This window comes from Nelumbo nucifera, chromosome 6 (genome assembly GCF_055504915.1).
Source record: "Nelumbo nucifera cultivar China Antique chromosome 6, China Antique-T2T, whole genome shotgun sequence".
Taxonomy (NCBI): domain Eukaryota; kingdom Viridiplantae; phylum Streptophyta; class Magnoliopsida; order Proteales; family Nelumbonaceae; genus Nelumbo; species Nelumbo nucifera.
The window spans coordinates 2733816-2748743 of NC_142654.1; the positions used below are offsets into that span (position 1 = coordinate 2733816).

General features: G+C 37.7%; 1 long non-coding RNA gene across 5 annotated transcripts; it reads left to right on the forward strand.

Moving 5' to 3' along the window:
- Nucleotides 1–1423: 1423 nt before the first annotated feature.
- LOC104609335 (uncharacterized) lies at nucleotides 1424–14175 on the forward strand. 5 transcript variants are annotated; one of them, XR_016077040.1, is made up of 5 exons: nucleotides 1424–1768; nucleotides 1870–2062; nucleotides 2873–2941; nucleotides 7169–7264; nucleotides 13290–14175. It is a non-coding gene; the product is annotated as an uncharacterized LOC104609335 (long non-coding RNA). The 5 variants fall into 5 exon arrangements; XR_016077039.1 differs by lacking the exon at nucleotides 13290–14175 and adding an exon at nucleotides 10532–13278; XR_737249.3 differs by lacking the exon at nucleotides 13290–14175 and adding an exon at nucleotides 11215–13281 and having other exon boundaries at nucleotides 1425–1768.
- Nucleotides 14176–14928: the final 753 nt, after the last annotated feature.

The following is a 14928-nucleotide window of genomic DNA, read 5'->3' on the forward strand; positions in this document are numbered from 1 at the left end:
CATGAATAATAAATACAAGTACCGGACATGTTCCTGATGTATCGACTGGGCATGCTGTAAGGTCAATGTGAGGAACTGATCCAATCTCGAAGAGTGGAAGGAATCTCACTAGTTTACAAATTTGGAACAGTTGTGACTTGTGATTAGAGCACACCACATCATACAGAGTTGGCAGCAAAACAACTTCCAACACCCTCCCAACGTGATCTCACACCCCACATCTTACCATGAGACGAATTCAGATTAACGAGTAGGGATTTCTTGCCAACAGAACAAGTCCCAACAGCCTATCAAGCTACCAACTTGATCTTACACCGTACTTCTCATTATGAAATTGGGCCCACCTTAAAAGTGGGAGCCGCCATGTATGACATGTAAGATGTTAGATGATGTTGGTAGGGTGTTGGAAGGTTTCTTTGGAGTTCACATCAGTGCCCCATAAGGGGGTGCCCGACAATGCCCCAAAGCACATCCCAACGATGTCTATCATCTCCCATATCTATTACCGGAAGATGTTTCCAATACAAGGTTGGGATGTGCTGTAGGGCACCCCCTTGTGGGGTGCTGATGTGAACTCATGCCTTTGTTGGTAGGTGATTGACACTCCAAATGCAAATTGGGATCTACTCCTAACATAGTGCGCCTCATACTGACCTGAGACTGGCTTCGGTCCAGGCAAATCTATGCCCACACCGTTGTAACAGCCTTTCCCATCTTTGCATTGGGAATATCTTCCCATGATATAATGCATATAAGTATGGAGATATTCTCAATGCTAGGCAGCCCTCATGGCCATATCCCACCTTGTACTGGGAACATCTCCCCATGAATAATAAATTCAAGGACGGGAGATGTTTGGCAAGGACTTTCTGTGACGTCGGTGTGAGGCACACAGTGTAAGGAGCTGATCCCAACTCCCCAAATGCACAATGCACATCTTGGTAGATGATGTTATCATTCATGGGAAGATGTTCTCAATGGATGGTTGTGATGATCTATCTCTTTCTCTCTTAACTGTTGATATGCGAAGGGAAATCTCATTCTCTTTAGAGGTGTAAAACGGCCTGTGTTGACCCGCGGGCCATCCTAGGCCTTGCCGCCCTCCCCTGGGATAACTTGGGGGTCGGCCCGACACGGCCCACAACCCAAACCCGTGTAGGCCTGTGCCGTGTTGTGGGCCGGGCCAAATCTATTTATTTAAAAAATTGAATAAAAACTTAAAAATTTTAATTTTATATGAATTTTGATGTATACAATTGTTTATATATATAATAATAAATAAATTAGTACAATAAAATTAAAAATAATTATTTATATATTATATATAAAATATATAAATATATAAAAAATATATGGGCCGTGCTGAGCTGTGCCAGCATACGGGCCGCGGGCGGCATGGCCCGCTTGGTCTTGCTGTGCCAACCCAGCCCACGGACCTAAAACCCCAGATGCAGCACGCCCGGACCATCGTGCCGGGCCTGGCATGGCCCGCGTGCCGTCGTGCCGGGCCGCAGGCGGCACGGCCACAGATTCCGGTTCCTCTCGTTCGTAGTTATAACTTTTCAGAGGATGAAATGGAAATCTGAATTTTTGTTCTGGCTTTCGGGTGTTTTGCTTTTGAATCGTAATTTTAGGCTCTTGCATTGCAACGAAACCCGTGAACGACTAACATTTGAATTCTCACAGAAGTCTCACAGTGCGTTGAGAGCATAAATGGTGTAAAGGAAGGAAGATGGAACCCTTACTTTCTACATATCCCTGTTAAGAGGTCAGTTAATTTCATTTTTTTTCGTGGAAATGTTTCCCCATTTTTCTGTTTTTAGTAATTTTACTTATCCCAATCCACCCTGTTAATGATTCTCACTCGAGAATGAAAGCCATTTTAAGGCTTCACAAGGCGAGTATCCTCGCGATTGTCCAGGGGTTTCAATCGAGGAACAGCCCTGCAAATACTACTTTTTTGTTCGTGCTCAGCTAATTGTTCTCGAGGTGGATTCCACAATTCAGATGATAGTGGAGGAATTACAGTCTTACAAATCTCGGGTCTCATTTTATTTTTAAGGTTTGATCCTTCCTCTTAGAACACATTCACACACACACACACACCCGCACTCACGCACGCACAGACACAGATGCAGGCACTATGAATGTGTATTTTATAGACTTTAAGTAATTCATGGTCGACTTTGAATAGAATAATTATGTGAGAAAATCAGCTTGTGCTTTTATTTTTCATTTTTACGGAAGGTGGATACAATACAATGTTGACAATGATAGGACCATGGAAGAATTGAGCACTAGAGTTTGTATTTATGTGACAATCATCTTATCGGGAGCAGATTTCTGTTTATCAATAACAACAAGTTTTAATCTTTGAAGGGTACAAAAGTGTAAAGTGTTCCTAGGGCCTGAGGTGCAAGGTTCAAGGCACAAGGTGAGGTGCACCTCAAATGAAATAAGGCGCCACTGTTGAAAACAGAAACAGAATAAAAACTTAATATGCAAGAGTATGCAAATCTATGTTTTGGGGGGAAGATTACTTCAAAAAGTGTTACCGAATTCATTGTCGTATTATTAACACAAAGGTTGTAGTCTTATACATTCAATTCCTAAATAGGCTCAACTATTCAAACTCTAACCATCATAGTACAACTTACAATATAGTAAATTAAATATTCAACATCAAATTCAAGCTCCATCCATTGATTGGAACATAGCGGCAAGCCAAGTGAGATGCACCACCCAAAACAAGCCTTGTCTATGAGCCCAAATGCAGCCTAGGCGTGCCTTTTATATGACTGCTTGCACAGTTGCACTGCGAATAATGTTGCATGCACATGGATATGGGGATTTAAATCTGATGATTGTGCAGGAGTCTGGCTAAGCAAGGTGAGAAGACAAGGACTGGTGCAGATGTCTAAAGGGAAGCATAAACTATTAAGTAATTCACTCACTCTCTCTCTCTCTCTCTCTCTCTCTTTGAATTCTAACATTGATACCTATAGAAAAAGTCCAAAAGTTTGTTTTTGTTACCTGATAACATTTTATAGGATAAATGGCATCCCTTGTATACACTAGCTATTCATTTATGTCAAACAAGCAATGGGAGAGGAAAACATCATGTAGAAGTATACCTCAAAAGTCCACAGAGTATCAGTATTTGATGCATGTCAAACACAGACACTTCATCCATTTAGGAGAGTCTATGTAACAGACTGCTGGTACGAAGCCCGGAAAAAGTAGGATTGCATTAAACACCTAGCCAGAATAAAACATTTGCTAAATTCCTATGGACATTAGTCTTGATCCACAAGTTCTAGCTCATTCTAGGGTATTCCCTGTAAGCAAGATTTTTCACTTTATATTTAACTGTTGATATATACATGTTGATTTTGATTTTATTTGGTTAAAATCTAACATTCTATTGTAGATCAAGAAAGCCTTTCTTGAGAATAACACAACTGTTTCTCTTTTGATGTTTGCCCTTGTGAAATTTTCAATAAATCAGCCCATGTCCCCAACAATCAGAAAATCTATCTTGCAAAAGCTTTTGCTGCAAGATCACCACTATTTGGTCTCAAAAGAAAGTGTTGTTGTATTGCCATTAACAGTATGCTACTACCAACAGAAACCAGCAACTTTGCCTTACAGTGGTTAATACATTTCTGATTTTCCTTTTGGAAGTAGTTGATATAACGTAGTTGGATGCTGGAACTTACCCAACTTATTCATCAATTTTGTAGAAAATATGATTACTTTATTAAAAAAGTGCAGCCAGTATTTTTGTGCATACTTGATATCTATACATACTTCAAGTACATTTTTGTAAAGCTCTATTGGCATACAGATGCTATTATCTCATTTATATGAATCTCAAAAAAAAAAAAAAAAAAAAAAAACGCAGTCAGTATTTTAAAAAGTCATGTCAGCTATGGTCCCTGGATACCTTGTACAAGGGTGTCGTATCATGTTGGATATTTCAATTCTTAGTTTAAATTTTGTATCTGATACCATATCCAACCATGTCCTTGTTGTATCTGGGTAACATAGCATGTGAGTCTCTTTTCATGATAAGACTTAAGGATACACCCCAAGGTTCAATATTGAGGCTCATGCCTAAAAGCATAAGGATATGCCCATGTGATATATTGTAGTTACAACTTACAATTATGAATCTATATGGTTATATGGTCATCCAATATTGAGGTGATATTGCTTTCCTACATGATGGCTACAGAGTTAATCAACACCATTAATTGTTTTTTGTTAGAGCTAGCCGAATAAGGGTATATTAGTCATTTTATTTCTATTAAGTTATGTGCTTATGTGGCAGTTTTAATAGAGACTTCCTGTCCCATACTTAAGTGGGGGGGGGGGCAGTTTAGTCTTTGTACAACTAATTAGAGGCTAATTCATATTAGGGTTGACTGATAGGGTTTAAGCTATCAGATTCGACTGTTCCTTTTCTTCTTCTTCTTCTTCCTCTGGTTCGAATTGCTGAAGCCACTGAGATAACATGGTATCAGAGCAGGACGTTGCTCTTTAAATCTCTGCTCGTGACTGCTGCTCCTTTCTGTTCGTGACTTCTTTTTCTTCTCTTTGGACTGCAAATGGAGAACACAGACTTGACCTAGGTCTGAGAACACTTCGGCCTCTCTTTCTCTGCTCAGAACTTGATTGCCTTTTAAGAGAATAACTCTAGAAATAAGTGGATGGTCGACTGAAGCTCTCCATCAAGGTTGGTTATCATTTTTTTTGTGTTGTTGGTGTTTCTGGGTTGGAAAACCTTCAAAAATCTGCTCAGACTGATCAGAACTTAAAGAACTAGGTTATTTGTAGCCTTGGTTCTTGGAAAAAGGCCCAAGAACAGGCTGTGTTTACAGTGACTGAATGGTGTAAGGGTTACTGTAGTGGTTGTAGTTGATGTCTTTGGACTGGTAGTGACCTTTAAAAAAAAAGGGTTAGACAGACCTGTACCATGTGGGACAGAGATGGTTGTGTGGTGATGCTTTTGATGCTCACCCTTTATTGAGCAGCCTCAAGAGGGCTTGTATGTGGTTAGTAAATTGCTGAATTACTGTAGTGGTGATTTATGGCTCTGTGTAATTAGTAGTGGTGTGATCAAGAACAAAAGTTGTTTTTTTTTTGGGCTGAAAGGAATGGCCGAATTGCCTACATCAATTTTCTGCCTTGTTGGTGTTGTCTGAATGTTGGTTTACCTTTTGTTCTTAATCTGAATGGTAGTTTGTGCACAGTGGTGACTGATTGTGACTTGTTGTGAACCTATCACCTGAGTTTAGAGACTGCTGTAGTGTTGCCTTGGCTGCTGTAGTATTTGGTTGGTGACTGAGAGTTCAGCATTAGAGATAGCAGTGGGGGAGACATAATGGCAGCAATGGGGGGTGGTTTTAGTGATTAGAAATCGAGTGTCATGATCCCCTCCGATTATTTGGGTGTGCAGATGACCTCCATTAAACTTAATGGTGAGAATTATGTGCCATGGGCCAAGTCAGTGGAAGTTTTCCTCAAGGCAAAGAGGAAAGTGAAACATGTGAAGGAAGATAAACCATCAACTGACTCTCCAGGGTTTGATGACTGGGAACAGGAAGATGCCCAAATCATGACATGGTTACGGAATAGTATGGAACCCAAAATAAGTGCCAACTTTATGTTCTTAGATACAACTAAGGACATATGAGAACATGCCAAAAAGCTTTATTCTGGGCAGGATAATACTACAAAGGGTATATCAGCTCTAACATATGTTTCTTGGAAAACAAATATTTGGTAAAAGGTCATTATGCAATGTTTGGTCCTGGCCATCCAGGGTCTTGTGAGGGGTGGACTGGATAATGGATATGGACCTAGGGGGTGCAAATGGATCGAATCATGATCCGATCTGATCCTATTTGGTCGAATTTGGATCACCCTTGATCAGATAATAGGATCCGATCAGAAATTGGATTGGATTCGAATCACCCCTATCCGATCCAAAGATTTGATCTGATATATATTATATATTTATAAATATATATAATACATATATATGTTATTTATTTTTTATAAATATAATTTTTATAAACTTGTTATATTATTTATTTTTTTATAAAAATCATGTATATATATGATAAAAATAATTAAAAAAATTGTATTTTTTGTTTTTACTTTATTTAGATTAGTATATTTTATTTTTCTTTAATAATTTATTAATTTTTAAAGGATACAAGTCGAATGGGATCAGATCCGAAGATCTGACTTATCGATAGGATTCGAATTCAAATCAAGTCATATGACATGAACAGTGTCGGATCAGATTCGAATATACCCTGATTCAAATCCGATCTGATCCGTTTGCATCCCTACATGGACCTAGCCTTTTTTTTTGTGCAAATTGGCTGTCCAAATCAAACCCATGTTCTCACACTTAGCCCAAGATTGCACCAAGTGCCTCAAATATTTAGTAAGGAAAAGGAATTTCAGAACTGTATGAGATCCAAGCTTGATTAAGAACAAATTCTTCTATATGATACTATTAACCTTACCTTATCAAAGTTCGCAGGCTTTCTAATTTACCCAGAAATTTCGCTCATGTCAACATTCTGTTTTAGCTGCTATCTACAGCTTGTTTCCCTGTTATGCAGTGTTGATAGACATTGAGATGAAAAAAACATTGACTTGAGGAGCATCTAATGTTGAAATTTGCCATTAAAAATTTCCACATCTTGTGAATTCTATTGTCAGATAACCATGGAGGATCAAAATATAAAAGTGTGCTGTTAGGACAGAATTTATTATGTATATTAGATGTTGGAATCTGGCAGGTGGATAGTTCTGGGATCCATGTAACCCTGGTTATTGTTCAACTGCTGGTTATATTTTCTAAAAGTGTGTTTTTACATAGAAGCATTGTTTAAAAGGACAGAATTCATTATGTATATCAGATGTTGGAATCTGGCAGGTTTCCAACATGGATACTTCTAGGATCCATGTAATCCTGGTTATTGATCAACTGTTGCTTAGATTTTCTAAATATATTATGCTTATAATATTCTTGGAAGTTGATGACTTTCAAATTTACACTATAGAAAAGTAACAGATAAGGAGACTGACAATTTTTTGGATGCTAGCGGTAGCTTATGGCATTTGTTGCTTGATTTCTTCCATGTAGGGGCTTAGTATCAACTTGCCAACTTCCAACTGAGGGTGGTGAAAATTGTTCTTACTTCCTACTCATTCTGAAAATTTGAGAGGAATTTTTATGGAGGTACAACATCACAATTTCACAATACATGCCAACTCAAGTGATAAACTCTGATTGTGTTTTTCTTTTGTACATCTAAAGTGGTTTAGCATATTAAGCTCATTTCATCAGAACTAGCTGTGGTTTTATGTTTCTTGTTAGGCAAAAATCAAGCTACATGGCCTCACTTGCACAGCATATTTCACTGTGTTAATTATAGTCTATGGAAATATGTTAGGAGATTAGGTGCATTAGGGACTGACTGAGCTTCATGGGCTTCTTTTTCCAAATTTTTGGTGGTCATAACTTACAGAATAATTTCTGCTGTTTAGGGCATTTAATGCATTTAATATGCCTTAAAAAAGATGTTGGGATTTTTGTTGGTTTACCCCTGGTGAAAATTTAAACATTTGCCTTTGTCATGTGCTGTTGTAGGTGAAAGAGTCTGACATAGAGTTACATTGTAAAAGGCCTTGGTGGTTTGACATTCAGTAATTGAAAATGAGAAGATTTCATTTGTTAGAAGCAACTATTAGTAGAAACAGTTGATGCTTTGATGCTTTTGTTTCAAATGGTAAAGGTTGCTTGATAAGTATTATTTTGTCAACTATGTTTACACGTCTTTTCATGGTTCTCAATGGCAGAATTTTTGTTGTTCTTGTTTTGTTTTTGTTTTTTTTTTGGTAATTTTTGAAATACAACATTCCTAACTTTTATATTCCTTTCTCCGTTCCTAACTCTAATTGTTTCTCTTAAAATTGTTTCATAGTTGCTTTACTTCCAAATTTGGCATGATTTTTTGAGGATATATTCCTTTTATCCAGCCCTAACTGGAATGAGATGATTGGAGGTGAAAAAGAAAAATGCAAGTAGTGCTTATATTGTTGCATGGTGAGGCCTCTTTGAAGCCATTATGCTTTTTTTCTTGTCTGATGCCTAACATGGTGATTTAGAGTGGTACAAGCCATTTTCCACTTTCTCAGGGTAGATCTGATGTTTTTTCTCGTCCAAATAAATAATTGATCTTTCTGTTCTTTTAGTTATTGGATTTGATCTCCAAATTCTTGAATTTGATTCCTGAACTTGTTTTTTTCTTTTTCCTTTTAATGTTCAGTTCTTTTCTCTTTCTATCTTTTTTTAATTGAAAACTAATAAAAAATTTATTAATAAATAATCAAATAACAGAAGGTGCAAACAGGTGGTGTACTGCTGTCTTTCTATTACTTCATATTATTCTTTAGTCAAAGGTGAAAGAATTGTTTGCTCTGTGCTCACTGTATGGTTGTGTTATTACTTCATATTATTTGAGCAAGCCATGTTCAACACTTGTTAAATATTCATGGATGCTACTTAGGGTGAAAACTTAACAATTAGGAAACTGAAAATTAGATGCTCCTATATTGATGTTGGGAGTAGAAGTTTTTTTTTTGTTTGTTTGTTGAGAGCTGATTGCTAGCAATATTTCTAGATTACACTGATACTTTTAATTGGATATGAAGATAAGATGGAGAAGGTATTTAAAAATGAAATTATTAAATGAAAAACATATAGAAGGTGGAGCTTGGGAGGGATTAGTATTTCCGGTATAACTAGAAATTATAGGTATTTTCCAAAAATTAGGGTTTCTAAAGTGAAAGAGTTTTGAAAAACAGTTGAAGGAAGGATACGTAGGTTTGTTTGAAAAATTATTTGAAGAAGCAATAATTATTGTGAAGTTAAACTTACAAGCCACATTATGAATCTTCGGGGGAGAGTACTAGTTTGGCTTTATGCTAGGGGGATCGACCATTGAAGCTATCTTCTTATTGAGGTGTTTAGTAGAAAAATATTCTCAATATGACCTCTGTTTCCTTGGTTTGAAAATTCATAACAAGGAGAGATTGAAGAGGATATTACTCATAGAATCAGGGTGGGATGGGCAAATTATGGGACACATTTGGAGATTTGCATTATTGAAGAATACAACTTAAGATAAAGGGAAAGCCTTGTACAATGGCTATAAGGTCAGGAATGCTGTATAAACTAGAGTATTGGGAAATCAAAGAACAACATGTCCAAAAAAATGAGTGTAGAAGAGCTAGGGGCATGCAGAAAAGGATATGGGTTGAAATTGTGAAAAATGATTCAAGGTCCCATTATTTAACAATGGATGTGGCACTGAAAAAAGTGGAATGGTTTAACAGGATTCATGTAGTAGATCCCTTATAATCGGGTCAATGCTTTGTTGCATTGAGTAGTGGCACTTTTAATTGGGGAAATGCTACTTGTAATTGATTCAAGTGTTGAAGAAAATCTGGTATATGAGAAGGTTTTGCGATACAAGAGGCAATTAAATTTGGTTTGTATGATAGTGTTCTGCATAACAAATTACTTCATATATCTGCTCCGAGCAGTAATGATGAGACCACCATTTGTCCTATTGTGCCATGCCATCAAGATGGTGCTGGTTATAATATAAAGGTGAAGAATCTCTATTTCAGAAAACTTCCCAACTTGTTTGATGCATGTAGCATGGCTATTCATCTTTCTTTAATGGTCAAATTCAGAAATGGAAGGTGCTATCCAGAAGACAGTGGAAGTTGAAAATAAGCCAAGCTTTAGGCATCAAAGGGTAGATAGACCTTAGCTCTGTCTTTATTGAATTCTCCTTCACCTATTGGTCCTGAATGATTTAGGTCAGCTGATCGCCAGCTCCTTTTGGAGGCTCCACCACCTGAAAGGCCTCAGTTAGCCCTTAGCTTCTATTTTTTTTCCTAAATTGGCACTATACAAGTAAAAAAAAGTATCTGGGTATCACATATATACTTTGTTAACCTCACTGCCCTATACTCCCATCCCTTCTATCCTTATCTCTCACTTGGTGCCCGAGCTGTCGTAAGGACTGTTCTTGGTTCTTCATTCTAAAGATTTGCATATATTATTGTCTTTGAATGAGCTAAAACAAAAGCCAAGGCAAATCCCCCCTCCTTTCCCGGTGCTATATCTTCCACTTTAGATTTTAGAAATAATACTTAATAATTTAATCTTTTAAGTAGTACAAGGGTGTATATGCAGATGTATAGTAGAAAGCAAAGCAAACCTTTTCAAAAATTGGCCTCTATGGCCTGTAATTGGGTCTTGGAAAAAAATTGTAAACTAGTAGATCTCAACAAAAGTTACAAACAAAAATTTCCATAGCATTCACTTGTAGCTAACTATTTCTAATAGCAATTACTCATGATATAACAAAAGTTATAGGGCATAATCTGGACTTACTAGTCTACATGTTATTTTCATTTTCAACTTGGGCAGGTAAAGGGGGGCAGGGGATATTCCATTATCATAAGCATGCAATGCAATGCAATGGGTTCTTTGTATTGACCATTGGACTGGTTAGTCATATTAGCTCCATAGTTTCAGGCAGCCCGATCCTAGAGACTGGGTGCAGTTGAGTTTTGGAATTTCAACTCAGTTGACATTTCGGTTATGTTACGATCCATTTGTCCCATGTTTGTAGTATGGGATGCTAATGTGAGGTATCCCACATCAGTAGAATGGGATGCTGTTGTGGGGTATATAGTGCTTGGGTTCCCTCCCTCTAACAGCTAGCTTTTAGGGGCGACTTCTCCTAAGGCACATAACAAATGGTATCAGAGCCTACACTATGCCTCCCAGTTGCAATCGTGCGGCGCAGGTGGTGACGTCGGTATTGCAGTGTTCGGCCGGGACTAGGTGGACTAGTGCAAAGCCAGCCTGTGTGGGCGTCGGGACTGCGGAAGCGTGGTGGGATGTTACGATCCATTTGTCCCATGTTGGTAGTATGGGATGCTAATGTGAAGTATCCCACATCGGTAGAATGGAATGCTGTTGTGGGGTATATATGTGCTTGGGTTCCCTCCCTCTAACAGCTAGCTTTTAGGGGTGAGTTCTCCTAAGGTACATAACAGGTTAATTATAGCTTTCTTTCTGTACACACATCATTCAAATTATGGCAGGAGCAGCAAATGGTCTAGAAGAACAGGGGAATGAATACGACACCCGTATTATTTATCTATAAGAACATGGACGCCAGTCACGCCAGCAGGTTGGATGGGATCCTGTCTGGAGCTTTTCAGCAGTGGCAACTATTGGCGGAACACATTGTTGTGTGTGGTGGTGGTTGTCCAAACTCCAAACCGAAAGGCTATGGTCTATGATGGGTAGTCTCCAACAAAAGTGGGTTCGTAGACCACTGAAACTCTTGTTCTTGTCTGGGATTTGGATGTGTTTTTCCATCTAGATAAATTATGGCGCTCGGATGTTGTCTGCTTTCTTGGCTATTTAGTAATGTTGAACCCCAGTACCATGGGCTATGAAATTTAGGCGTCAGATTAGATATGCTGCTACAGATTTTTGAATGGCACCGTTTCGTTTTCCTTCTTTGCACTGTTTCTGTTTGTTTGGTGGCCATACTGCTAGAGTGGAGTGAAATTCCAAAATATGGGTCCTGGAATCTGGGGAGACAGGAGTAGTTTCAACTTTTATGGCATGCAGGCGAGCCCGTGGGCACCGGAGCCCAGCCTACTATGTAATGTACTATCTGCTTGCTTTTTCTTCTCATCTAAAATTGAACCAACACCGCTTGAGTTGAGTTGGGCATAGGTTTGGGGGTTTTAAGACGGAGAAATTACATGGCAAAATAGACCGAGTTCTGCAGCTACCATTCCATCGTCCTTGCCCATTACTGATTTACAGTTCAAAAATATTCGAATCCAAAAGTGAAGAAGACATGTTTCAATTCGCTGTAAATGTAAATGTGGGTGCTGATATATGGAGTTGGAGATGACAAATAAAAATAAATAGCGCTCAGCGGATCCAATGCCCACTACTCATGAATGATTAGACATCCCAAGTGGATGTGGCTGGGGCCGTCAGAGGGAGACTCATCATTCTCATTACTAGTGGACATGCCACTCGTCTGGGCTCTGGAGAAGGAACTAAAATGACCTAGCAACCTGAACCTGTTAGCTGCATGTGTCATGTAATGTGTGGGGCTTACTGCTTGGGGAGGATATATGCATCATCTTTTACTTTTCAAGTTTTGGTGCTCTCGTGGGTCGAGATACCGTAGATTAGGCCATTAGGGGTGTGGTGTCAATGGACCAGTTTTTGGGTGGACCCCGTCCAAACCAAAATCAATTTGGATGAACTGGACGGACCAATAAGACAATGAATTGGATCAGTCCAGACTTAATGGTCCAATGTATTTATAAGATTGAACCTCATCCATCTGTTATGAATTTATGTTGGATTGAGTCAATATCCGGTTCAAAAGATAAGAATATAGGTGTCAATGGACCGGGTTTGGATTGGAACTTATCTAAAGTAACACAAATTTGAATAGATTGAATGGTCCAGACATTGAATTAGACTAGTACAAAATGATGCAAAATGTTCATTGGATTGGACCTGGTCCATTTATAAAGGACTCACACTGGACGGGATCTGATTGGACCAAATCCAGTCCAATTGACAACCCTACCGTAGACTCATAAACTAAAGAAATTATTTTAACTCAGCTCTGTAATGATAACACATTATATGTAAATGTGATGTGAGCCATTTTGATCTGTTTTATCAAAGGAGGGTATTGAGGCATCCTATGTAAATACAATCAGGCTACTAAACTATTGTTTTTAAAGTAGGAAAGTGGGGTGAGTACGAAATAAAGAAAAAAAAGAGGGTTTTTATGCCAACGTGGCAAACCTTCAACTTCTGCTCCATAAAAAAAGGAGATAATTGTAATTACATCTCTTTTAGCGGTGGGTAACAAGGGTCAACTCTTTTTGTGAGAAAAGCTTGGCTGTTTGGTAAAACAGGATGGGCTGTTTTGAAGCTTCCTGCATGTGATACATTATCCCACTTAAGTTCTTTATTTGTCTTTTTAATAAAAAAAAGAATACCAATTGTAATTACATCTCTTTACCCCACATTCATAGGGTTGCAAGCGGTATCCAATTGTCTTTCTCTCTGCAATGCAAAAACATGATTTCATTCAATTATCTCAATTCTAATATATCAGATTCAACAGTTGTTCCAAGGAAATCAGGGCACACTGGCCAAGTACAAAGTTTAGAGAGATTTGTAGGAGTTCTAGCAACTTGGTGTGCAGCCTTGTTGGCTGTTCTCTTAATCAAGGAAACTGAGACAAAGATAAGGCGTTTAGTTCCTGCAATCAGCAGTGACGGTGCTAATGCACCACGGTGGCTCTAAGGAGTCGACCAAGCATTGAGGAATCACCTTTGATAATAATTGAATGGAGAAAAGAAACAGTTTTATGGCAAACTTCATTGCTTGTGCTTAAGCTTCAACTAGAGAGCAAGAAGGCAAGGAAACCAAACCACCCTTGAGAATGGCGTCTATGATAATGATGATCAAATTGTTTGTTCCATTCCAATTCAGCCCCATTAAGGGTGACTAAAATTCGATCCATTTATAATTGGATCGAATATGGATCCACCACAATCCAATACGATTAGTAAAGTTGATTTCAATGTTGTGTTTTTACTAAGTTTTCATAGGTCAGGTTTCATATAAGTAATTTTCATTAATATTGTTCATAAAGTTTAATTTTAGAGTCAATTTTAGTTCATTTTATTAATACTATAAAATATCTTGAATATTTTTAGTTTAATTTATTTATACTATTTAATATCCGTTTGATATTTAAATTGGACAAAATCCATGGATAAGATCCCATTATTATAGATGAATAAAATTTGGATCAATACCATTTGCAGCCCTGCACAGCCATGCTAATTGAAACAGCCAAACTGATCCCCATATTTAGTTCTAGATTATGAAGTTTTAAATTAGCATTTGATTTGGTTTTTGTGGTCTCACCAGCAGGATATCTTCCTGTGGATTAGAGCAAGAAATGGAAATTTTACAACTAAAAAGTATTACGATGTCCTTTGGGCTGTGTTTGGTTGTAATGCAAATAAAATTGTACTGATGTAAAACAGTGGCAGTGCAAATTATTTGATTGTAAATTCTGACTTATTTTTCTTTCAAATTTTAGCTTATTTTATTTGATTGCAATACAAATGAAGTAAATTAAGACATAGATCAGAATAAAGTTAAACCCAAAACAAAGTTAAACCAGAATTTGCATTTTTTTTTTCATTTGTACTCCCATGAATTTGTGCCAGTGCAAATAAAATTGCACTGCAATCAAATGCAGCCGTGGGAAAATAAGAACTCCTATCCTAAACTAGTTTCAAAGTGGCTCAAAATTGTTTGGAAGCTAAAAATTCCCCCAAAGTATAAGATCTTTCTCTGGAGGCTTCTAAGAAACTTGGTGCTCTGTAAAGTTGACCTTGCAACCAGGGGAATCATAGTTCAACCTGGATGCTCCATATATACATGCCAAAATCAAGAGGAAAGTGTGTCTCATCTTTTCCTTCATTGTCCGTTTGCCAGAGCCATTCTCTTTGCTAGTACTTGGTCGATCTCTATACCACTGAACCTCATTTCTTTTCCTAATGTTTTGAGTCTTTTGGACAATATATTTGGAGTTAAAATAACAATTAGTGGAGCAAGTAATTAGCTGGTTAACTATAGCTTGGTATTTCATCTGGATTGCTAGAAATAGTTTTGGTCTTCAACAAAGACCAAAAAAATATTACTTGGGTCCTACATCAAATTCAATTAAATCTGATGAATTATTA